Source organism: Strix aluco, chromosome 6, assembly GCF_031877795.1.
Source record: "Strix aluco isolate bStrAlu1 chromosome 6, bStrAlu1.hap1, whole genome shotgun sequence".
In the NCBI taxonomy this organism is placed as follows: domain Eukaryota; kingdom Metazoa; phylum Chordata; class Aves; order Strigiformes; family Strigidae; genus Strix; species Strix aluco.
The window spans coordinates 32148068-32175006 of NC_133936.1; the positions used below are offsets into that span (position 1 = coordinate 32148068).

Sequence of the window (26939 nt, forward strand, 5' to 3'; positions counted from 1 at the left end):
AGGGGAAAAAAGAACAGATGAAAATGAGTGGACGAGCAGACGTGCCACAGTTATTATTAAGAGGAAAGACGCACATTATGATGAACCAAAGCTCTAAGGCAGCTGTAGTATCCCTCCTGCAGAACCCAGTAGCAAGGCTACTTCTGCAGAACAGAAAGGCAGCATCCAGCATGAGGGAGGCTGAAATGACCACACCCCAGCTAGGTGTTTTGGGATTTCAACCAAAAGGTAGATTTAACAAGATGCCATTCTTCATGTTCATCCCACACAATACTTGAAAATTCCTGCATTTTCAAGGGACTGACTGAAAAATTTCTCTCAAGAGGACTGCAAGTTTTAAACAAGTCAGCTTCATTACTTGCAATCCCAAAACCTCCTTTTTAGTGTATATGTGGAATCTAAGTATATATTTTCTCATTGCTTCAACATAAAAAATGCATAAAACAATTGTTCCTGATTTCAATACTAAAACTTTATTCATTCCAGGACTTGGCAATAACATATAAACCTCAAGTCAATAGCTGAAAGTGAACGGCACATTTTTCTCACAGTGCATTTAATTAAGCTCTCAAAGGTTTTAATTTTAAAAGACTTTTTTAGAATTTTATATTCTCCTGTTTCTTCAGTAAAATAGATCGGAAGAGTTCTTTGCATGGTCCAATGGGAATATCTACAAGAAAGCATTAGAAACTGCATTTCCAAGCACTTTCCCAGCTCAGTTACCAAATGAATTTCCTTCACTGCTGCTCAACCAGCTGCTAAGCCTGAGAAGTGTGTAACTGCATTTTCAGCATGAAAAGTGTCCTCTGTATGGATTTAAAAAACTGTGTGTGTGTAAAAATAAGAAAGTTCAGTGATAATTTGAGGCAACCTTGACAAGGGAAACTAGACAAGGAAGAATACAGCAGCTCATCAAGCCTCCCAACAATCCCACCAAGTCACTGTTCCCAAGGCTCAGTCATGCTACTGGGAACAGAGGCAACAAGTATACGTGGCCTATACTGGTACCCAGCCCAACTCTGTCTAGTCCTACAATCTGGCAGACAATCAGACAACGGTACACCCATTTTTTTATGCACAGCACATTTTCCTTCCCCAGGGAGCTCCTCAGCAGAGGGGACTGAAGCTGCTGCTGCTCCCTCTTCAGAGCCATCAGGACCCAGGCTGAAGACAGGGCAAGTGAGAGAACCCCACCACTGGGTATAACACAAGCACAACGTTCCTCAGTAGGAAACTGCTCCAGTCAGGAGATTTCAAAACAGTCACAAACATCCACTACTTTCTTTAGGCTATATTTTCCCAAGGTCATCATAATCAGTGTTTGCCTATTAGATTGAAATTTCTTGAGAAAATACTTACTTTGCAAAAGGCCAAGTTAGCTGTTATTATTACAGTGACATACAGTGTCATTTACAAGCTCTAATTATTTTGGAATAATTTTTCTGTCAGTGAAAAGCAGTCAGAATGTACGGAATTTGGCTCCACTGAGAAAAGTAGCAAACATTTGCTTTATGTTCCACTTTTGGGGGGGGAGCTCATTTTGAAAAGGTCAAAATTTACAGGGGGAAAAGGTAGGCTTAAATCCCAAAAATGCAGCAGGTTTAGCTCTGTCCCTTTTAATCATCTGGATTGTAGGAGCCTGGCTGACACCGAATTAAGGAAAACTGAAACCAGATGGTGTAATTGCAGTTTTCTATACTGATCTTTTAAAGCAGCACTGACACACTTGAAGAGAGGTAAGGAAAGCACCAGCATACTGCAACCTATAAGTGAGAAGTTTCAAAGCGTTGAGATCTTTGATGGCTTCATGGTAACAGTAACTGGCAAACACAATGTGCAGTGAAAATACATTCCTTTCTCCATTAAATTATCCTTGGACTTTTTCACTCTCTTCTCTTCCTCCTTCTACCAGCAGGAGTCCCACAGCCATTGGGGCACAGTAAGAACTGATAAAAGGCTTACAAATACATTGTAGGTTTTTTCTAATCGGAGTTAATGAAAAGTCTTTCATTGCAAGACATCAGAAAGCTATTTCAGAGATATTCCTCTACAAATAGCAAGTCGGCCCTATTTAATGGAAGCTTGGAAAGTACACTGTCAACTTAAATTTGTACCCACATAAAAAAAGAGTTTAGAAACCCATAAAACTAGTAGGAATGTTTACACAATTTTAAAACTTTCCAGCAAGAACTGTAGCTATTAAACAAATCAGCATGTCCCAGAGTGTTTGCAGCCCAAACATTGAAACATTAAGTACCCAGGAATATAATTTGCCATCAAACACTTTTTAAAAAAAAGATGCTCTTTATTGTCAACAAAAGTTCCAGTAAAAAAAGGTAGGGACAAAGGAATCTCATGAGTGAGTACTGAGTGTGGTATAGACAGAGGGTTACAGGTTTGCAGGGCTAGATCCTAAGCAAGAGTGGTCCTGGTTGTCATGCCAACTGGGGACTGTGATTACGGTTTATAAATTTGCAGAAGCCCTTTTAAGGGCACTTTAGGCCTTCAGGATCTGGTGAAGAATCATGGCTCCAGTGAAGTCAATAGCAAAAATTCTTCAGTGCACACAAAGCAACCCTACTTCTTCCGTTTCAAAGACTGCCAGTACTCATATATAGACACTCTACTAAATTGCTTGTATAGTGCAGCCAAAATATGTTCTAATAGGTGACGAATTCTTCTCCTTTTTTGGCAAAGTCCCTTTTGAGGAGCATAGCAACTCAAAACTGGCCCATGTCAGTTCACAGCCAGTGCATCCCCTTTCTGAATGACACCACTAAGTATCCCTAGCTGCAGGCCACCAGATCCCTCAACACAGGTCTGAAAATGAGGTGCTGCTTTGAAAAGTGTCTCTTCACAGTGTCCCTTTTTTCCTAATGAAGGCAGCAAGTAGGCTTCCTTCCTAATGGTCAGCCCACTGGAGACTGAAAGTTAATTCAGATCCTTTTTTCAGCCCTACTGCAGATTTAACTTTTTTACAGGGAAAATGTGATACCAGTTCAATTAATGATTCACTAGTCAGAAGAGAATACACCTCAGCTTCTCTTAGTGTTGTTATTAGATTTATGAATTAGGGCCTTTGAAAACTTGATTATCCATGTTGCCACTTTAGTCAGCAAACAAGATTCAACATACACCAGAAGGTCAACAGAGAGAACAAAAAAGTGTCATCTTCAGAGGGGCTTTCATCTATCATAATCACAATCTGCATAGCAGAAGTTTTCTTTACCATCTTTCCTATCACAGTGCAATCCTGAAGGAATTGAGAGAATTGCACTGTGTCCGTTGCTGTTACCAGCTCACATCAATGCAGTTACCAGATGTAATGATCTATTTTATGGCTCTTCACAACTGTGTTCATCAGGGGACAGGCTTCCCATCCAGTTGAATTTGATAAATACATGTGTAGTATGAATGACTCTCAGGTTTAGGTATGGAAAATTCTTTGCATTTGCCTCCTGAGAAAAAGGAGGATGAAAACATAACAATTAGTTTATTGTCTGAGGATACTCTTCACTGAGTTCACTCCCCTTTCTCTGAGTCAGAAATCAATATGTTTATGCTGAAGAGAGCATCATATAGCAGCAAATTGTCCTTCTGCCCCTGTATGCCCTATTAAACTGCCCCTCCTGTTCCACCACATATAGGAAGAGCATCAGCAGAAATGTGAATGTGCCCTGTAGTAATTTACAATTATAAGTGCCAGTGTATATAAAATAATAAATACCATATATTGGTCTGATTAATGCATGCTTGTCATATTCATTTATTTTCCAAAGGCCTGTGTGGGGCTCACACAAGGCCACAGTACTCATGGGTACTTAAGAGTAGCTCCAGAGGAGCCAGCATGTGGAGAGTGTACTTGGGATGGACATGAAGGTCACAGGAGTACACCTATTTCTAAAACCATGGCAGAGATTGCAAACACCATGAATTTACCACATAAACCAAAATGTTCTCCTCCCCATGAGAATTCCAGAGCATACCTCCAGCCTGAAAGTCTGCACACGGGACTCATCCTGGTTGTATGTGACTATTCCCAAGAAGTAAATTCCTTCCTCTTCAGAAGCATTTTTCATACCCTTAAAAAAGAGAAGTGGGGAAGGATGACACTTCCACCATTCCAGAGAGAAAACCATGGCAACAGCCCCAGTGGCTTTTGCAGCCCCAGTCACAAGTCTCAGGACTGTCATTGGGCATGCAAGCAAGAGGAACCAGCAGTCTAAGTAAAGAGGACCAAAAAAGGAGCCTTTCAAAATGACTCACTACAACGATAAAAAAATGGAACTTGCATAAATAGCTAAGTTCTTTGGAGCACTCATGATCTCCTCTGTCTGCAGTTCTGCTTTGGAAATGTGAGCCAGCATCACAGCATGTGGGCAGATGACTCCGGATGTCTTTCTCGTGACATATCCCTGCAATCCATCCATGGCTCAGCAGTTTCCTTGGTCATCATCCATCTGAAACAAGGCACAACAGGGAACACTGAACCATGTTCCAGATAACAAGATCCAGACTGTACGCGAACTGCTCTTGTGGCATAGAAATCTCAAGATTCAAAGGCCACCAACAAAACAGAGGAAAGACAGACTGACTGTTTGGCAAGCAGGTCTTGTGGGTTTTTTTCATATGGAGGACAGACATCAGACTAAACCTGTTCCAGTGCTGTTTAAGACAGTTATGGAACAGTGCTAGAAATGCTGCTCAATGTCCACATAAGAACCTTCATCGTGGATATATTTGACACCAGATTATCAACATGGGGATTTTTTCCACTTAATTTTGCTCCTTAGTGGAGACAGAGCCAAATAGGGTGAGTCCACACGTCTTTAACACTCTACACAGGTTCTCTCAGATCTCCCCAACATCTGGTGAGCATAACAACCTCTACCTTTCTGACATGAGATCTCCTGGTGGAAGTACAGCCACATACACAGCCTTGCAGGTATGAATGGAGACAAAGTAGCTGAGTTCAGCTTGAGTCTTCACTCCAGCAAGCTCCTCTACCTTTGCAGCAGATGCATGCTTTTGTGGGTAACTCAAGTACATACCAAACATATATATCTTGTGCAATGTGAATGAAATCAAAAGGCCTGTGAAAGAGTTAATATTAGCTGGGTCTCAACTACTCAATACTTTAATAATAATCCATTTTAAAAGTAGTGTTTTAATTTAAACATAAATAAAACATCAGTGAATGTTACTAAAAGACAAAAATATGATTTCTGTAACTTCAGAAATCTCAAGCACTTAAAAGCCATAAACGCATGTCTAAACACATCAGTTCTCACAAAAAAACAGATTTTTGAAAGCTATAAAAAGCACATATTTCATCACAACAGTAATAGTATTTACACACAATTTTACCAAAACTTAACACTACATGCTTTCTTTGTTGTGAAATACAAGCAAACTCTTTCTCAAGAAGCGGCAATTATCAGCATTTTCTGAAAAATCACTGGTCAGAGGATACCACATCTCTAAAAGCAACTTGTTAAATCCACTGGTGAGAACTGAAGTTGTAAGTCAACAGTAATGGTCTTATGTCTGAAGGATATATTTAAACTTCATGAAGTTAGAGGTCCTGCACTTGATGTGCCATGTTTGTTTACTGTAAGTGACATAATGGGGACCACACTGGCACTTTTGCAGCTATAGTTGTTTGGTTTGGAATTATTAACCTACCCCAACTTGGTTCCAATTCAAAGCTGTTCTGGAATTTGTTTCAGCTTTCCTTTTTGACCCTCAAAAGAGCAAGATACTTCTTCCTCTTTACACCTAGCTGCCAAGATCCAAATTCGTAGTTTCTGTGTTTCCCTGGTAACAGCTGGTGATGTCATACATTTACTAAGTGGTACAGGGAGACACTATGCTCTCTGTAGCCATGAAAGCCTGGAAGAGAACAGCTAGCTGGCTCTCTGCCCGGCTGCCAACACCATTCACCTTCTCTGCCTGCCCAGCTCTGTTTCTAGATCAATTTGGAGAGTTCCCCAGAAAGCTCGAATCCTTCTTGGCAATGGGAGTGGAAGGTATACAAATACCTGCTCTTATTTATAGTGTCTCAATCTTGAGTGTTTTGTGAGCTCAGTATGCTGAGGACTGCTTTCTAAGCAAGGTTTGTATCTGAAATGACACTCTGAGTTTTGTGTTTGTCATCGAAGAAGTTGTCAACCTGCTCAGAACTGGCAGCACGCTCTGCTTCCACACACATCACTGCTGCTAACAGAGACTGGTGAGCTTCTCTTAAGGTCAATACCCATAGCAGAGGTTGGCAACTGATTCCTGATCAGCCTGGGTTACTCTGCCAAGCGCTGTGTCATTCAGAAATACAGTGGGAAATGAGGGAACGAAGAGAGCAGGTGCAATGCCCTGATTTCTTACCTGGAGAATGACATCCAGAAAACATCCATATTCCCAGCAGAATTCAAACACACACAAATGTACTACTCCACTGGAAGTTTCACTCTATTTCACAACAGTCACCTGCAAACATTATAGCATATGCATGAGAGAAAAAAAGCTTTCCTATTATTAAATACTAAGAGATAAAAGGAACAATCACAGAATGAGATGCATAAAAATTCTATTGTTTGTATGCTGCAGTCACTTACTTCCTAGCGTATACAGGCAATGGAACTGGTGTTCCAGTCCTGAGATGTCGCTCACAACTACACTGAAAAGAAACAGGTCTGCATATTATTCTTCTGGATTAAGCAAAAAGTTATTTATTCTAACTCAGGGCATTTCTCTTTGAGGAATAGGCCAAGAGAAGGTTTGTTACAGAGCTATCAGTGTGATTTGAATCTGATTCATCTAATGATTTCAAAGCAAGATCCTCCTTGACACAGTCTCTTGTCATGCTTCAACTGGAAACTTTGAAGATAGAAAGTAAGGGAATTCTGTACATAAAGAACTCAGGAGTCAGTTGGACACACATATTTCCCCAGGACCGAGAGACAAAAGAGTTTTTATATTTTTCAAGGTCTGTATTCCTGATAGGCTAAAAACAAGTCTATCAGAAGCAGATACAGAATTTCTGCAGAAGTTTCATCAGCGCTCTACAGAAATAACTCGCCTCTCTAGTTTTATGCCTGCTTTGTATTTCTGATATATCTAGAATGAGGAAACACCTGTGCAGCACACTGCAGAGCCATATGGCTCAGAAACCATAAGCACATCCAGCTCAGGTGCCTGTACATAGCTGTGTGACCTTTAAGTTATCTCTGTCATCCAGGGCTTTACTATGGGAGATCATTGCTTGGATAATTGTCCCTGATGTCACTTTTAGAGTCAATGCAATTGTCAACACAGAGCCCATTGACCACTTCCAGACCAAGGACAGAAGTTTCACTGGTGACCCCAGCTCAGCCAGACCACAAGAGTTACAGGAAAATGAAAGATATGTAGATGAGCAACAAGATGATGAAAGATTTTCCCTCTCCATTTCATTATTCAGATCCAGTTTTGACAAGTAATGGCAGACTAGTTTCTCACAAACTCCTGTCATAGAGGACATCTCAGAAAAGATCAAAGAACTGTACCTACCAAGAAATACTGTTCTTGTCTACATTGGCTATTCCTTTAAGTTTGGTCTAAAGCTTTTTAAAAGACTCTCCATTTGACAGCTGGTGCCTCTTCTTTACCTCTTCCTTCTTCCCCTCAACTGACCAAATAATGGGTTTCCTTGGGATTCCATCAGCACCAAACATTAATAAAGTAAAATTACTTTGAGAGATAAGACCCCTGTAATTTCCCTTTTTTTTCTAGGCTTTAGCCTAGAGCTAAGGTCTTGCATGAACTAAAAGAAAAACAAACCAAAACAAAACACCCCACAAAACCCAAAGTCCCTAGACAAATAAGAGGAATTCAGAGCACAGTGATGAACTCTACAGCACTCCCCAGAAAAGATGCCTAGGAAGAATATTACTGCTAGAAAAGCAATCATCTTTGCTACTGGTGCACAGTGAGGAAAAGAAAGCCCTAGGCTGAAATTGGTATTAAGCTTATTTTATTAATTTCTGTTATTAAATCATAAAGGCCTTGAAATCATTAAGAGGCCAAACTGGATGGCTAAGACCAATTATTCAGGAAAACATACTATGGGAAAGGAGACCACTCCTGAGTATTAGCAAGAAACATGAGGAACTGTCCAGCTTTGGTCTCACTGGGAATATGGAAGTACTGTCCGTATTTTAGCATTTTCAGTAGTAATGGCTGATGGACATCCCTAAACAGAAAGCAATTAAGGTTTTGAGGGCCCACAAAAATGTTTTTTTAACTTCTAGAATAAATGTCAGAGTACCTGGACCTTAGACCCAAGAGTCAAATAAATATATAATGATTTCATTTACTATAAGAAGCGTTGAATTGTACCTGCTAATAGCGCATTAAGAGCAATAAAGTCCATCACCATGTTACGCTTAGAAATAGTAATGGCAGATTTTAACATCAAGTGTCCTTACAAGAGCTTAATGAAATCAGGATGTGTTTTTCAAAATAATTGTCAAGTTAATCATTGTCTGACACTAGTGACATTGAAATGCAAGAATAAGGGGTCACATAACATTAAATAGCTGACTAAGGCATATTAGTTGTAGCATAAGATGTGTAAGCAGTGCATAAAATCTACAAATGCTTCTGTGTATTTGTGTTTTAAAGATGATACTGGCATGCCGAATCGTTTACACAGAAGGTAAGCTATTTTTCTATGATCTCTGTAACCAGTTTATCCTTCCTGCTTCCACCAAGCACAGGAGATTTTAATTATAAGACAGTTAAGAGTGTTATCCTTCAGAAGATGACCCAGAATAATTGTATGATTTTAGTATAAACTTAACCCTGTGCCTTTTCTTGTGCAAACTACAAGATTTCCAATAATAATTGTAATTGATGTCTTGTGACTTTTTAGGACAAGCCTATCTAAAAAAACCCAGATATTAAACTGTGCTGTCTTCACCTTTATGTAACAAGTAACAGCTTGATAGATGGGGCTGAAAAACAGGAGTCAATCTTCCTTATCAACTGCAATATTTGCAGAATGTGTCAACACAAACCATTCTATGATTCTATGTTCTCCAGTGGCCACAGAGCTGCCCACAATATTTTTACCTTGGTGGCGACTTATTTTTTACTGTTCTGAATGAGAGCGATTTTAAAGCTTCATTGGTACACAATAAAAAGGAGAACATTCTTCTGTCCCAAATAATGGTGAGAAGTGAATGGAAGTCCACTGAAAAATACCATCTTGGAGAATTTCTGAATTGGTTTCTTGAGGTTTCTGAAGCTGAAAGATGTTAAAGATATTCTCTAAATCAAGGGATAAGTGCCAGATGTACTTAAACTCTGAATTTCCTCATTTTTGTACTTTTCTTTAGTAAGCAGTGCCCCTATCTTTGTAATCCAGAATGTAACTCTTTGGTTTGCAAGCATAAACTGGTTTTGTTCATGTGCTCTGCCTGGCACGAAGACCGATATCAGCACAACATATCCTGCTCTCCAGAAGCATACAAGCAGGTCCCATTAGCAGAGTCAAATGCTGGGATATGAATGGAAATCTTTACCTGAAGAGCTAGTGGTTGAAGAGATGCCATTCCTGTTAAGAGCCTCATATCATCATGAGATCTTACTCAAAAGAGACTTTGTTGTCACTCTTATATGGGCCTGTCTCTATTTTCCCTCTGCCTCATCTTTCATCTCTGTCATGTATCACAATTCTTGACACTTTGAGACTATTCCATCAGGCATACAATTACCCCCTTGTCTGTGGACATGCACTTGAATTCAACAGCTTAAAGAGCTTCAAAGTCCTTACCTTGCAAGGAACCTCAGGTCCCGCTGCTATGCAGATCAATAGCCAAGTTCACACAGGCAGGCAGGGTGAGACTCTCCATCCTTTAGTGATCTACAAAGAAGAAAGGACCTTTGCTGTAAATCTCATTCATTCTCTCTATCTTAAAATGGCTTTAGCCAGGGGCAACTCTAAGTGCATTGTAATGTTTTGGCCTCAAAAAAAGACTCACTACTGCAATGCCAATCCACTCATGAGCTCACGCAGCAACTGAGCAAGTTCTAGTTCATGATGTAGTTACAAAGAGATGCTGACTGAAGACAGCGTAATTCCTAACACAAACATTTCTTCTTTATTGTGCTCCCAGCAGTGGTATCCACATCCGACAGAGAAGCTTTCAGAGCATTTGACAGCTGGATCTCCGAGTAAGCATATTTCTCACTTCTGTCCAATACTGCATTTCAGTATGATCACATTGTATAAACTCTGCTGAGATCTGAGATCAACACTGTAAACCCCCCAAAATGAAACTGAGCCAATCACATTAAAAACCACATCTCATTTCTTATATACCTGTCAATGAAAGCCACACGATTGCAGGTATCTGTGCTCCAAAGCAGATACACACTGAAGATGTGCAGGGAGTCTAGAGTCATCAGCACCAGTGAGCAGATTCAGTTGCTCTTGGTGCTGCGTTAACACAAGCTAACCTTGAAGAACATCTGATACTTATAATAAGGAGATTAGTCAGGGAAATTTTTAAACAACCAAACATCAAAATACAGTTAAACCTCACTAATTCCCATTTGTGTCTAGGAAACTTGATTTTGTTAATTAGCAAATAACAACTGAGTTGAAATGGGAGCCTGTACTTTACCATGTACTAATAAATTATTTTTAAAAGGTCATATTACATCTTCCTATATCATCAACATTCACAGCTACAAGAACATTAATAAAAGATGAGTTTGTGTTTATATGTGTCTATATATGTGTGTGTGTATTGATATACACACTAACATATATACATTTCTTTAAAATTCTGTGCTCTGAGCTTAGAAAAGCTCCACTCTGAAACCTCAAGAGTAGAAGTGGAAAAGCTTTTTGGACAGGATAGAAGATAATAGCAATTTTCTGCTGTAGTGTCATTCAGATTCCAGAAGAGACACTTAACAAACCTGAATAGGTAAATGTCAGTAAAGACAAAGTAAAGCAGGACATTGTTGCTGCTCAGAAAAAGAGTGGCTTTCACCACTACTTGTCACTAACTTCCAGCCTTAAGTCTCTGCAAGGAGGAACCAGCTCTCAACTATTCCATTTTTAAGTATTGGTATACATTTTCTCTGGGGTTCTTGCCCTTCTCTCATGCCTGTGACTATGAATCAGGATTTACTCCACGCAAGCAAAACCAGGGAGAAGAAACTCAGGCCTTCCATTTGTTTTCCATGAAAAACATTTGCAGTCACTCTTTACCCTTTTATGATGACAAAGCAATCTCAGAGTTTAACTTCATCAGCTCCTTCACCTTCTTCAAATAGTGACATTTGACACAATTGCCATAAGGAAGTTTAAAAAAGAATAACAGCCATATTCTGAACTGACCTCTTCTGATTAGGAAAATGTCTTGTAGCTGTCAACAGCTAAGTATATCATCTAGATTTAACACTTCTCTTAACTAGAGACTTCAAAAGGCCACGTATACAACAAAACGAGTCTCACAGACACTTCTGGTAGTGAAGGCCTGAGCAGGCTGTGGGCAGAACTAGCACCAGTACTCTTGAGCGCAACAAAGTAACTAATAAATAGCAATATTGTGCATCAAGAATATGACTGTGCTGACTGAGATGCAGTCAGGATCCTAAGGATGTTTTGAGGCACACATAGTTTTGTAGAAACAACGTTATTAAGCTCTGTTTTCCATTTTATCTTAAATATTATTGATATGATTTTTCTCACAGTGATCAAATATTACTGTGAGAAAGCTCTAATACTGGGTAAATGAAATAAACAGATCATATGTTCATTGTTAACCCTTGCATAACAACTTGCTTTATTTTTATGTCACTGGTACTACTGTACCAAGAGTTTATTTAAAATAAGAAATAAAACTTCTGAGCAACAATGTATTCATGTAATAAAAAAAAGAAGAAAAATTGCAGAGCAAAAGATTGTGAAGTAATAGCTTTGATCAGATTGCCAGCAATTTGTCATGAGTGTATTCTGAACTATAATATAAAAAACCCTTATCACACACACACCAAAACATCTTATTAGAGACATGTCTATTTTTAACAGCATCCAATGTCTGACAGAGGCAGATTTCATCCTCACCTTTCACATACAATGAGGATGAGGAGGGAAAAAAATAAAAGGAAGAAAAAAAGAAGTAAAACAGCAGATACATTTAGTGTTCCCTTTACCAAAATAAAGCCTAGCTTATTTGTAGCTTTTGGCTTTCAGCCTTTCCTGCTAAGCTGATTGAATTCTTCAGGAAATGATGCATGAGGGGAGGTTTCCAGCCAGATCTGTTGAGGAACTGAAGAATCCCAGGAGAGTGATGATAAGCTGAAGTGATGGGTATGATAGGAGGCACTGCAGATATAGATAGGAAGAACAAACCAGTTTCAGCTAAACACATCCAAAATGCACAAGCCTGAAAGTGCATTTAGACACTATCAGCCTGGAAAGATGCCTGCTTCAGCAGAAATGACTCGTCAGGGGCAAGCAGCCACTTTAGGACTTTTTAATCAGTATTTCCCAACTGCTGCACTGTAGGCATTCCTCCTGGCAGCATTATTCACTTCACTGCCCATATGCCCAATCGTAATGGCTGTCTCTTGGCCATATTACTTATTATTTTTACAAGGCAGCAGCCTTCCAGCTGCATGACATATGTAGCCCACAGGCATATACTTTTAACATATGCTGCATCTTGTCCTTTACACTGTTCCTATTAAGCTGACACAAAATGAGGAGATTGGCACTGCTCTGTCCTCTAAGCAGTCAGTACGTCCAGGAGCAAGAACAGAAAGCTCCCAGTGTTGCAAGCCTGGCCTGAAGGATTAGGAACAGTAAGGATTAAACATTGCCATGTGTCTAATCATGCCCTCATGCTGAGTGTTCTTGCCTTGACTTTTCCTTGTAAATTACCTTTCTTTTAACCTACTTTTTCCATTCAAATAGAGAAGTGCTCCAGAGTACTCTTGTAAAACTCATTCTGAATAAATAGCCAATGACACTTTAAATTAGAGCACATCACTGTCAAGCCCATGAGACTTACCAGAAGGCAAAGTACAGACGTAAGATTTACATGAGCTATTCCTGATTTTTACCCATTTAAGTGACAATTGAATCATTTTTACCACAGACCAAGATCAAAGACTTGAGTGTTTTACCTGGCTGGCTAAAGAAATTTTATCATTCCCTTGGTCATTCTTAGTCAGTTTTGAATTTGCGGTTCAGCTAGGAGACTTGCATTCTGCAATAAGCATACGGTTGTGCAAAAAGTCTTTGTTACTTCTCCAGTGGGTTGTGTAGAAAGCTCCTAACCCCACCATCCAGTATTTACTGTATTCTTAGCATCAGGTCAAACAACTATAAAGATCTCTAGTTTATAGAAATGAAAAGTGGAAGCAGTTAGATAGTCAACCCTAACTCTTTCTCACTGATATATACACCACATACATATGTACCCACACAACAGAATCTGCTGCGTTCAAAACACAGACGACCCAGTGAGTCATAATCATGTACTGAAAGATTTAAAATAGAACTATCCTTTCCTGAAACAGCAGGTCATGAAGCATTATTTTGTGTTGGGCATTAAGTGAGAACTGAGCAACCTGATTTTCATGCTACAACATGTTCTAAAACACTTTGGACTCATGGAGTTGGTGGTTCTCCACTCAAATCTATGCTTAGTCTGCACATGGAAGGAAGCAATATATAGAAGGGAAAATTAGGGATGACAGACTGCTCTAAAAAAGCTTTAGAAGAAAATAAGAGTTGCTCTTCTATCTCTCCAACTGTCTTCCCCACAAAAGTGTATGCTGTGGGTCTCCATTTCATGTTAAGCTGCAGCTTCATTCCTGACAGAGCACTGTCACTTACAAGAGTCAGTCCTGGCAAGAGGGGAGAAAAAAGAGACTTTCAATAACTGACATTTTTTTTAGCAACTTCAGAAGTGCTGGGAACAAAAGAACCATCCTGGCTGTACAGCTGTAAAACTGGAAAGCAGTTTATGAAAGTCTGCTCTCATCAGGAGCTCTGAATCTGCTCTTGAAGGGCTAACATCCTCTAAGTGCTGGTGACAAGCAGCTCTTTTTCTTTTTCCAATGTCTCTTTGCTTTCTATTTGAACCTGGGATTAATGCCAGGCTGTTCCTGAAGCTTTCAGACCTGCAGACCATTTGTCAAACCTCTAAACCAGAGTATGGCCACAGAGCAGAGAAGCAGGGTAAATTTAGCCCATGCTGAGTTCCACGGTTGGATTCCTCTGTGATGTCCAGTGCACTTCATTTAAAACTAGCTCAGGAACCTCTATACTCCACTGCAACACAGGCACACTCCCCAGGCTTTGTACCAAAGACACAATGCCTCTTTAAAAGGCAGTCTTGTGCTCTTGATGAAAAATCATAAAGCAGAAATTATAGAAGTCCTTTGTGTTCCCTTTAGTCTAAGGTTTTTGTGGAGTAATCTTTCATAGTAGCTGAAATGGTGAAAGGAGTCTTACAGTAGTGGTGTTTGGAAGACTGGACACCACATGTGTCAGGGCACTGCAAAGGCCGGGAGCAGCGGGAGCTCCCGGGGGGCTGGCAGGGGACGGCCTCACAGCCACAGCCTGTCCTACCGCCCCGGCCAGGGAGGCCTGAGGGCAGCCCCAGCCATCAGGCACCTCCCTGGGGATGGGGACGGGACAAGGTCAGGCCAGGATGTACCCCCATGGGTGGGGGTCAGTTGAAGGCCAGGTGCAGGGAACCAGGATCAGACACAGCCCCAGGATGGCCAGGCAGGGCCTGGGGGTGGAAATGGGCTGAGGTCAGGCCAGGATGTCAGCGTGCAGATCAGGCCGGGCTTGGCAGAGCCATGGCTGGGCCCGGCAGGGCTGTGGCAGAGCTGGAGATCAGCTTCCTATGGCATTCCTGGGGCAGGGACTGAAGTGGGGTCCTGATCCATGGGTAGGGGTGAGAGGAGGCCCCAGGGGAGGCTGGACAGGGACACTGAGGGCCCATGTTAGTGTCCCACGGTCCTGACAGCATGGAAGTAAAACCATATGCACTTGGGGCTGTCACAGAAGAAGGACCATGTAGCTGCCTGACACTAGACTGTATCCATATTTGAAAGTTTTAAAACACAATGAAGAAAAAATTATATATAACTCTCCAGCAGGAAATGAAGAGGCATTTTGGTTTGGTTTTTTTTGCATTTGGCATGCAGAGGGCATACTCAGCCTAGACCTAAATATAGCCTTCTGTCTGCTTAAGGACTATTTATTCTTTCTGTCTCCTGACACCGGTACACACAAAATTTGTTTAACATTCAGCAGATGCAGCACTCATACAAAACCATACAATCTGTTCCAGAGAAATCAGCGGTAATTTTAAGAAGCCATCAGCGTGCTGAGGGTGGAGGACCAGCCAGTAGCACCATGTCAGTCATACATTTCCCAGCCACAGTTCTCCCGCCAACACCTGAAACTGGTACTGGGAGTTGGGAAATAAGATGGTCAGAACCAGTTAAGGCAAGGCTAAGGTATGAGCGATCAAGAGTTTTCCCACCTAACGGATTTTTCCAATAAAAAGTCACAGACTGTGCTCCCTTCCAAAATCACTTTTTCTGTCAGCAAAGTCAGACCCACGGCTCTCTGCCCAGCTGCCTCTAAAGCTTTTGCAGTTTTGTTTCTGCCTCCAGGAAAATGGCCTTTTTTGGATCCCTGCATGTATAATAACCACATGGAAAAATTAGCAGCCATGAAAGTTTAAATGCAAAAGCATTATTTTCCATGCTTTTGGAAAATAATGACTGCTGTCAGTGATTAAATTAGCAGTCTTAATCTCAGATCACACATTCATCAAAAGAGTTTCATTATATATTAAATAGTGCAGTGCATATATCCTCACTTAATTTAATAACTATTCATCTGATGGAAATCTGACAGATCTTTAACTATTAGAACTGAACTATTGCACACAGAAGATTTTGTCCATTTGCTGGCAAAATTCGTTACCGAATACAGTGAGCCAATTTAAAGATATACTGTATGTGGCACACATAAACATTATTCAACTCAACATTTACTAATATCCCTTTTTCCTTTGCAATATCAAGTTTTTCTATAAAAAGACACACTGTTAAAAAGGAGCTGCACAATTGAGTCTTCAGGGGTGGGTTGGGGTGGGTGCCCCACATGACTGGGCCCCTGGGGTCCCCACAGGTCAGTAGGTCTTTTAGACACCTGTGTCTCTGTGGGTTGGGGTGTGCCCCAGATGGTAGGGTCCCTGGCATTCCCAAATGCCGTGGTCCTGGGAGTCTCCATGGGTCAGCAGTACCCCAGTTGCCAGGGTCCTCGGTCTTTCTGGACATTAGGGCCCTTGCCTCTAGGGTGTGGTGGTGATGCCGGAGGTGCTGACCCATTTGTGGCTGCATTCACTGCTGTGAAATGAGTCCAGCCTCAACATCACCTCTGCATGGCTGCTGTGGGCACAAGGACATGGTGGGGTTGGGGCAGCCAGGTGATGTTGCAGCAGTGGCTAGAGCATGTCAAGAAGGAGTAGTAGGCAGGGTGCAGGAAGGACTGGGACAGAGGGGAGAGAGGAGGTCATGGGAGGACACTGGGGAGATGAGGAGGGACAGGGACTCAGGGACACATGGTGCCTACAGGATTCCTGGGTGCTTTGGTCCTTCACAAAACACCACAACTCGTGTTCTAGGATGGGTTGATGAGTCAGTTGCCCAAAGGTTTCAAGGGCCTGCCAAATATCCACAGCAATGGAACAGAAGAAGAAAGATCAGCATGAGCACACTTGCAGGAGAGTGTATCAGGGACAGCTTGTTTGTTTTAACAGAAATGCCTTTTGCAATGCTTGATGCTAAAGGAGGCATCATTCCAAATTAAAACAGAGAAATCAGCCAGGCTCATCTGAAAACAGTGGCCAGGGCTTATGGCCAACACCCTCTAAAGCAAGAAGCAATCATTGGCACTTGGGGCATCCCAGAGGTGATATGGCACCCACTCACTGAAAAGTAGATCTCAGCAAGGCACTGAGGGTGGGCTTTCCAGACCAAGTACCCGCAACTTTAAAGGCTGTACTAGGAAGCTGGGGCCAATCTATTAAAAAGAGCCTACCAGCTCCTGCCAGGTGTCACTGCTCATCCACAGGATGAGTTTGTAAATCCAGAGATGGAAAAGGCACAACTGTCGTGACATGAAGTTGCATTTCTCTAGAAAAAACCTGCAGAGAAGATAGCCATATAAACCTGAAACCTTAAGTGGTAACAAAAGCTTGGGCAACTCAGAACTACACAATCTGTTTAACAAGCTGTCAATTAACATAGCAGGGGTAAACCCCACTGTCACTGAAGACTGGGAGCCATGGCTGATTTTAGCAAAGCCAGAATTTCTCATAGGACATTCAACACCATTGAAAGAAAAGAAAAAGAATACTGCAAATCCTATGGAGATTTTGCTCTTCACAGAAGAAAAAAAAAAAAAAAAAAGAGAGAGAGAAGTAAATGCTTCATTTAATGCTTGGGAAGATTAAAAAACCCAAACCCTTAATCTCTCATTTTTAAGAACATGGATGGGAATCTAATTCTCATGAAACACCTATATCAATAACTTCCTCTGTATAAACCTGTTTTTCATGCAGAGATGTGTTCCCAATTCAGAGCCCAAAGAGAACAGGCAAGGCAGGTACTTGGATAAAAATCTAGACAAAGAAATGTGAATGCATTCTGTGGAGAAAACAGGAAAACTCTTAGCACACCAATACATGTGTTAAGAAGAGAATCATGGCTATTTACTCAAGCACTTCAATGCCTGAAAACATATCTAAAGATGTGCAGGTCTAACTCCTTAAAGAACATTTTTTATTCTAAGAACACCAACTATAAACACAGTTACAAAAGAGCACTACGCACTAAAAAGTCTAGCGCTACTGTGAAAACTGTAGTAATGTATACACCTCTGATGGTCTAGCCAGCTGCACAAACTTCCTCTCAATCCAGTCTGCAGGCCCTTCTTCAAGAGTGCTAACTACCTATGTTGTTCCCTCAGGTGGCTGCCTTTTGCCAGCGAAAAATTGAATTCCCAGATATTTTTAGTCCAGATCTACTTCCCACATCAGCACTTGAATCTGGAGATGGTTTGGAAAGTGTACACGTACTTTTCTTATTCCACCCAGTAGTTTTAAGATGGTCCTCTTCCAGGAAAAATGTTCTGTCCCTCTGAACAGAATTATAAATAGGGAGAGGAAATTCATTTTATATGCCTGTGCTCTCTGTTTCAGTAACAGCACATGCTGGGTGTGATTCAAGTCATTTGCCTGGGGTCTGCTCCCAGCACAGAACTGTTATGGAAGTAGCTTTGCATGTTGCTGCTGAGCAGCAGGGCCACTGACTCCTGATTCTTGAGCTGCGTTCACTGCCAGCTGGCACTCACAAATCACGTTCAGCCAGTCCTTCTTTGCTGTTTGTCCAGGTTCTTCCTGTCCATTGAGTAGATTAGTCTGGACTTCACATAGCTGAGTTTGGGTCTAACTGGCTACAACAATCCGAAATGACTGCTGCCTAAATGCACAGACTGCACCATGGCACGTGCCTTCTCATCCACTTCCCCTTCCGTTTAAGATCACAACACATATCCATGGCAACTGCAGCTCCTGCTTACAAGAAAACAGAGACATTAGGAAATGTCTAGAATCTCCTTCCACAGTTTGGCATCAAAACATAGGATGTAGATCCAATGCCTCTCAGTTCTCTGGGAACCACTGACCATCTCCTTCCACGGTTTTCTCCAGGGACCCCAAGCCACTAGAGCACCATAGTTACCCTAAATACACAGCAGCAATCAAGCACAGCACTTGGCTTAAAGAGAGCCATTTCCTGCTTGAAGGATCACTGCAACATAGAAAAGACATGACAGTAGAAGGAAGACAGCGTAGGAAAAGAATTAGTTCATTATACAGGAGCAAGATAGGAAATAGCAAGCAGCTTGCATTTCATATGGGCAGAAAGGTGAGGTCTAGGAGAAAAAAAATGGACGTGTTGGAACAGTCTGTTCCAGCAAAGCTCAAAGCTAAATGTGGCACAGAGACATACTATTCACCCACAAACTCTAAACCTACAGAGGAAGCATACGCCTGTCAACATTTTGACTGATAATAGAATTAGCTTCACATTACAGCAAAACCAAAAAAGGCTTGAAAAGAGGACCCTGAAATGGAAGAGCAAAATTAAGGTAATGAAAGGGCTTGTTATACTCTGCTGATCCTGGCTGACAGATACTGAGAACAAAGAGGTTAGAGGGGCTGTGTATTGTAAGAGAGTCTGCCACTCCCTGATATTTGTGTACATTTACAAACCAAACTGATCCTTTGGGGTGACAGCAGAGTGAGATTAGAATGATGCATACCTGACAAGAGAGACTCTTTCGGATTTGCTGTTTGACTAGCCATCAAAATACTCACTGTGCCTTTTTTTTTCCCAACTATTGCTCAGACACTTCATCAATGATTAGTTTGTAAACGAAGGTCAGGCTTCTTCCTTAGGGATACTGCATATAAACAAAGGAACAGGAAATTCTAGTTCTGGAAAGAAATGCAAGAAGGGATGTTCCAAGACATCCTACTAGAATATGTGTCTTGTTCTGTAAAGTTGCAGTGATTATATCCAAGACAGAGGTTTTAGAGAAGTTATGCCTCTTATTAAACCAGCTGATATAATGGGAAGAAACAGAATTTTTCCAGCCTTCTTGTGTACTTGAGAGACTGTTTTCTTTTTCCCAAGACTATGCAATTTTGTCTTTTCTTTTTATTACATCGTTCTACAAAGCTAACTAGATCATGCTAGTTACAAGAATGTTACTAAATCATTGTAAATTCCCTGTGAAAAGACAACACAAGCATTAAAATAAAGAAAATTTTTTAAAAAAATATTTTATCCCTTCGTGCTGATTTTGGATCAAGCCATAAAGACTCAGCACAGATGCTGTAAGTACAGCTGAGAAAAAGGAGTCAACAACAAAAACGTAATCCTTAGGTGTGTGACTTCGGGTAGGAGACCAAAAAAGTACCAATTATATCCCACATAGCTATAAAATGGTGTCTTTTTTTTTTCCAGAATTGGAATATTCAGCTTTGTCAGATCTTAGCCTCACACTAAAGAATGAACAACACAAATAGCCCTTGACCTGGCAGCTTCAGATTGCATTCTCCCCACTTTTGGGAGTTAGTTGTTACAGCAAGTCTTGTTATCTTGATCACAGGTAGAAGTTAGATGTTCAGCAGTTACTGGTATTCAATGGATGTTGCATGTGCTATTGATCGTAACCCCTCCCCACGTTATCACTATCGCATCGGCTATCACAATAGTTATCACTATTTCATATTGCATATGAAATACCAGCTGGGTGTGCTTTTCACTGCTGAAATCTTTTCCCTTCATAGAACATGAAAGTGGTACGTTCTGCTTGGTGGTGGCTCTAAAACCTTTTACTGATGGGGATTAAAAACTGCTGTACAAAGGAGTTAAAACTTTGTAGTGTTATGCCACCACTGCATGTAGGGAACAACAAAGAAAACTGTCAGCAAGGTTTACCAAGTTCTGATGGGGATGCACTCCACTTTAGCCCGTGGTTAAGTGAGGCAAACCCCCAGTGTTCATTACCAGAAGCATGCACAGTACCAAAACAACTCTTGTATCGTACCTTCCCATCATGGCTTCACATTTCAAGACAGTGAGCAATGCACTTTCTTGGAGTCCACACAAGAGAGTCTCTGGTGGTTATTTTCAAACACCACAGTAGCAGCTCAGGACTTGTGCTCATATAGATCCTAGAAACAAAGTTGAACAATCACACTTCAAACACATTTAAAATGTTTGGTTTAACTGTGGTTTCCAGTAAGAACATTTATTGCTATCGCAGTAGTATCCCTGGGTCTAGGATCCCTTTGTGTTTCGTGAGGCATAAGCAGAACTAAAGACCATTCCTGCCTGAAAGCACTTGCAATTTCAGCATAAGTAAGAGACAACAGGTGGGTGGAGACAAATGGGCAAGCAGAAAGAAATGTGTGCCTACAGAGACAGGGCAATGCTATGGAGAAAGGGTCAGACCAGCTCCCAGTGAACTAGCTAAGGTGTCCTAAAAGGTGTCCAAACAAGGGCAGCCACTTGGTGTGATCAGTCCCCTGCTACAGCTTCTAATGCTTGAGCTGCTCTCCTCAGACCTAGTCCGGACACCTCCATCATGTCCCATGGGCGTAGCCAAGAAGTATTAGCCAGTATGATGAGTAATACTGGTCAGCAACCAATTTGAGCTACAAGTCTCTTCCCTGCTCTTCCACCACATTTAGCAACCAAGCTTACAATGAAATGGCAGGCCAGGCCCAGGAGGTACCTGTGCCAGGAGCTTTAATTCTTTTCTAATCTACGATGGGGTGGGCAGAGCTAAAGAACAGAAGTAATACAGTTTTAGTAACTAAACTGTTGTTCTGTTTCACTATTGATATTAGAGAGACAGAGATGAAGCACTGGACTGTAAGTGTGTATGTTTGTTTCTCAGTCTGTTGTTGGGCAGTGGGTGTAAAGGAGAAAAAGCTGGTTTTCCTGCTTCTTGATTTCAAAATATGCATAGAAAATACATACAGAAGTGGCATATACAGATCTACCTAGAGGATCTCCTTGAACATCACATTTCCAAATGAGCAGATCAAAGACGCACAGGATCGAATTCCCTTGAGGAAAGCAAAGTGAATAGTCTCCAGTTTTCTCTTCTGGTAACAAAACTCCAGCAAAAGACATAAGGTAATCATTGGCCAGTTGTGCGGGGTGTTTACACTTACATTCACTACCAGCAGTTGAATGTGTTCAGCTGGTCACAGACTCAAGCTATCCATAATAAAATGGGCTTCATCAGCTTGGCCCAGCTGGTGACTCCCCAAGCTGCACACTGCACAGCACGGGTAGCTCTGCCACTCCAGCGCCTGCTTGCCAACAGGGTTCACTTGCCCAGCTGAACTGAAAGCCATGCAGAGCTGAGTCGTCCTGCTCTCACACCAGGAGCCCAGCACACCATACAGCTCTGTCCCTGCTGCATGCAACCCCTCAGCCAAATGCCAGTTTCCTTTTACTTGGGAGCATGCAAATATTTATTGGGCAGAGAATCAGTTCATGTGCAAATTCCTTATAAGGTGTCTCCTCTCAGGCTGACAAAAAGAAAACAAGAATGTCTCCTAAAGCGAATTTTGAGAGTATTTACATCATTAACAGGGCTTTCTATCAAGGCTTCCGCTACACAACTCCAGAGTGATGCATTGCCATATCACAGCTCAGCTTTATCTCCAACCATGGGATTCTTTCTTATGAAGCCAATAATAACCAGGCAATAGCTGGCATAGCACAGCAATTGTGACATGAACAGGAACGAAGTATTTCTGCTAAGCTCTGAGGGAAATGCAGAGCACAAACCCTTGGTATTAACCTTCAGATTGTGATTAAAGACCTTGTCATGTAATTTTACTTATAATTCTCTTCACAGAAATGAGAAACAGCAGGTAAGGGAGGCTCAGACATGGCTGCTTTTCCAAGAGCTGTATCACTTTTGGAAGATTAAGAACAAAAATTCTCTTTAAGAAAAATGTATTACACTACAAGTCAGAAAAGCATCTGGGACCATCCTGTCTCTAAAATTAGACGTCTAGTGTTTATTAGATTGGCATGAAAGGTTGTTTGAAAACAGTTGATGGAAGAGCCAAGATTAGGAGGCCAAACACAAAGCAGGATGCACAAGGCTTCCTAGCAGCAGACTGCAAGAGCGTGAAGAGAGGAGAGAAGGAAAATAAGGAGTGCTTGAAAGGTAGTAGAGGTACTAAGAGTTTTTCCACACCACCATATTGGCACAGGCTGTTTGTAATGAGCAGTTCCCAGCTACAGTGCTGGCTACAGCTAAGCCATCATTTCAGGCCCTGTTTTTCATTACCAAGAAAAGAGGCAGGACTCGGAAGAGCCAAGTGAGACTCAACTATACCAATCCCAAATGGAAAAATGAGCAACATTCTCTTTCCCATCTCCTCCCATCCTTTGGCATCTCTTTTTGTCTCTCTGAAAACATTTACATTTAATGAAGGTGGGCATTTTCTCATTTTTGCAGGGGACATTAAGAAATTGGAATCAGTGTTTAATAATGTATCACCACTGAAGTGCAGCAGGGCATTTCCAGTGGATCTTTCTGTTCCAAAGCCAGCTGAGGCTGTCAGGGAAGAGTGCCTTTTGCAGTGATGAGGCTCTGAAGAGACAAGGGCCTTGATTTTCAGACCAGAAATGGGAGGCAAAGAACAAGAAATGTCAATGGTCCTCCAGGGTTTATGGACCTTCTGCTCCTATTGAGCACCGAGAGATGATTTTGCCCTTTACACATCTTGCTCTAACCTCTTCAGAGCCTAATGAAAATTTGTTGAGGGGTCTCTGTTTAACTTGGAATTCCTTCAAGTTAGTTTGGCTTTTTACCAACTACATTTGCCCATCGGACCTCCTCTCTGGGTGCGCCCTAGCACTGTGAAAGCACTATACAGCTGCTTTATAGCTAGTTTTTATTAGGCTTAAGGAAGAGAGGGGATCTGAGCAATGAAAATGTAGCTCTGTTACACCAAGTTCTAAGATAACAAGAAAGTAGAGTGTACGTGAATAAGCAATAACATGTGAACAATAATATAAGACAAGGCTATAGATTTCCTCTTTTGTTTTCCTGACATAACAGAAGAACTCTTTAAATGCCTGGTAAAATCAAACATGTTTTCTTAGAAAGGAGCTACAGTCCATCTATATACATCAGGAGTGGGGGGAAAGCAAGCGGTGTGAACCCCTATGGGAAGCTCCATACATGTATGCGCAGACACACAAATTGCCTGTACAAAGGCTGCAAGCATGGTGGAAAACCACTGCAGAACTGCAAAGACTACACAGTTGTGTATGGCAGAATGTGCATGGCTCCATTTCAAGCCAAACAGAGACAATATTCATTGTTTTAGCTAGTTTCTTAGCACTTAGAAAATCATATGCCACATTGTTCTTCCCTTTATGCTTGGCATTTAGGAGGCTAATGGTCATCGGACTGCTATCTGTTAGGAAATTTTAAGGGCGGTTCTTTTCTTAACAAATTTTATCTTTTCCAAGAAATAACTTCAATGGTTTAGAATGTTGCTGTAAAAGTGTATCTATCTGCTTGATAAAAAATTTGCAAAGTTGACTAAACCCTGGAAAGCTGACAAGCCCGTGGAAGCCTTTACACTGGTTTCAGTGGAAAGGGGCTCTGATCCTACAGACACTGCCAGATTTCACACAAGACAGCTAAGACTGGATTGAAAAAAACAAAAGAAAAAACTTTTCAATTAAAATAATCAGCTGTTTGTAACATACAGATGAAAATTGTTTATACCCTTAATCTGCCATCACCCCTTTAAACTCTTAAATCACAGCTGAAACTACTGTCTTCTTCCCCGTAACCCTTCTACATGTCATTCAGGTCCTTTGACTTTGCTCTATTTATTTAAGACTACTTTGGTGTGTCTACTCCCCTGATACCGTTTTCACTGAGTGAGCCCAGCATAGTGAGAATTTTGATCTCCTCCTGACAGTTACATAACTCCTCCCCCTCTAACGAGAATTTGGGACACAGGCACACACTGCTGCAGATCCGCCTTATGAAGCAGCAGCTTAATTCCCTATAGAAAGGTGAAAAAAACCCCAACTGTTTTACTGAAGATAAAACATGCAGATAGTTCTATTCTTCTGAGAATACTTGGCTGGCATACTTAGAGCCCCCTTATTTCACAACATATATTTAAAATAGACTGTTTGGAGGGGAGCAAGTTTCCTTCCTACCCACTCCCTTTCACCACCTCTGCTGATTTGTGGTTAGACTTTCCTCAGGAAATTTTACCTAGAGAATTTGCACACAGCTTTGAGACAGAGATAAGAAAAGCTGTCACCTCTGAAGAACCAGCCTCATACTCAAATTCCAGTGTCCTCAAAACTCAAACTCCTCAGCTCTGCACTGAGTGGGGAGGCAGGTGCAGCATGCCCTTTGCAGATCTGGAGTGATGCCTTGAATATGCTCTGGGGTGAAGAGCAGTCTCAAGAGCATATTTCAGCTCACAGAGCCTTAGAGCCTGCCTGCTTTCTGCCCCCACCAACGACTAGTAGCCCAGCACTACCATGGCCTCAAGGGCACACTCCATTTAGCAAGAGCTGAGCTGAGGATACTTGCTAGCAGATGGGGCTGCCCAGGCCACATCTCTGCCCAGCTACAGACAAAAGCAAATACACTCAGGCCTCCAGAGGGGTCTACGCCTCAGAACAAAACCTCCCTCTGCTCTAGAAAGGCAGTGAGCAAGCCTGCCTGAGAGGGCAGGCTTAGATATTGTGGTGACACAACCAACAGCATGGCAATGCCTAATAACAAACATGAAGATTTTACGGATCATTGTAATTAAAGCAGGTTTATTTCCAGGTACCTCATTGCAATATTCCACTAGAAACTGTGGTAACCCTAAGACCTCAGCTTTTGGGGCTAGGTCACACCTCAAGGTCACCAACACCTTGCCTCTCGGCCTTCTCCTGGGAAACAAGCACTGAGCAGAGTTCCCAAAACAGCACTAAAATCTGTACTCATGTGATGAACATCCAGCTCCCGGGTGCACAGAGTGCCCAGGAAAACCTTGTTTCTAACTCAGTGGTCTCAAAAGAAGGAAAATTTTAATTACATCTAAAAGATGTATTTGATCCAACTTCTTGTTCAATATTTTTGTTGCAGAAGACAGATTATCATTACAATCAGCATTTGAATACACTGTTTCTTGGGGCATAAAACATTGTGTACAAAGGGTGCATTTAACATCAGTGCTGAGCCTTGCACACCCCATCATACAAACCCTTCTACTCACCAGATAATCCCTCTGAAGTCTGTGGGACCCTTCATGAAACAGAACCACCACAGCCTTCATGCACAAAGGCAGCACAGCTCAGGTTACTGCTTGGAGTATGGCCCAACCTTTATTAAAGATAGTTCAGTGAGGCTCCTATGGAGTTACTGTAAAGCAGGCTTTTGCCATATAGCTTGAATACAACGGCCCATGAGATCTGGCAGCAAGTTCAGAGGAAGTACAGCATCCAAGTTCTTTTCCAGTTTGTCTGCAAAACGGGATACATTAAATGTTTTGCTTGTGATGATCTGCTTTATTTGGCAGGCAAGACAAAAGGATTCAGTCATTGTCCAGTAAAGCTTTCAAGCAGGAATTGCCAGAAAATCAGTGCAAGAAGAAACAAGCAAACAAACAAACAAGAAAACCCCCAGGATTCTCCAACCCTAAAGCAAGGTAGAGTTTATGCTCAAAACACATTTTTTTTTTGCAAAGAATATCTTGTCAAGAAGAAGTGGAAACTTACAAGCACCTTTGACTTCACTCAGATGATTTCCATGGAGGCCACCATCTTCTTCCTTTGTATACTTGACTACTGATGATGTGTTAATATGGGACATATTCATTTTGTTTGCTCTCTGAACTGTCTCTGGAAGAAGCAGACACTCTATGTACTCATCCAGCCAGGGCAGCGGTACCACAGACAGCTGTGCTGGGCCATATCCATAAGCACCACAAGGTGGGGGCAATGAAGACACCACAGGCACGAATATCCGGGCAACCTGCAAAGGCAAGGTCACTGCGAGTTTCCCAACACAAGCCCTCAATAAGCTGGCACTCAGGCTGCCCCGGAGGCTCGCCTAGAGCTCATGGTGAGCCAGGTGAGCGGGCAGCCCCTCTGGCTCAGTGGCATGAGAAAGAAGTGAAAAATGCAGTGTCTGCTTCAGACACAGATGCACACAGACTTTTATACGTTTAGACTAGTTTTCCCCTTAGAACTGGGGCTGTGTTGGAGCCACT

General features: G+C 41.7%; 1 long non-coding RNA gene across 1 annotated transcript; it reads right to left on the reverse strand.

The window, feature by feature from the left end:
* Positions 1 to 447: 447 nt before the first annotated feature.
* Positions 448 to 26025, reverse strand: LOC141924982 (uncharacterized). The gene is made up of 5 exons (XR_012623716.1): positions 25944 to 26025; positions 20711 to 20837; positions 9812 to 9901; positions 6382 to 6483; positions 448 to 4460 (listed from the first exon to the last, which is right to left on the reverse strand). It is a non-coding gene; the product is annotated as an uncharacterized LOC141924982 (long non-coding RNA).
* Positions 26026 to 26939: the final 914 nt, after the last annotated feature.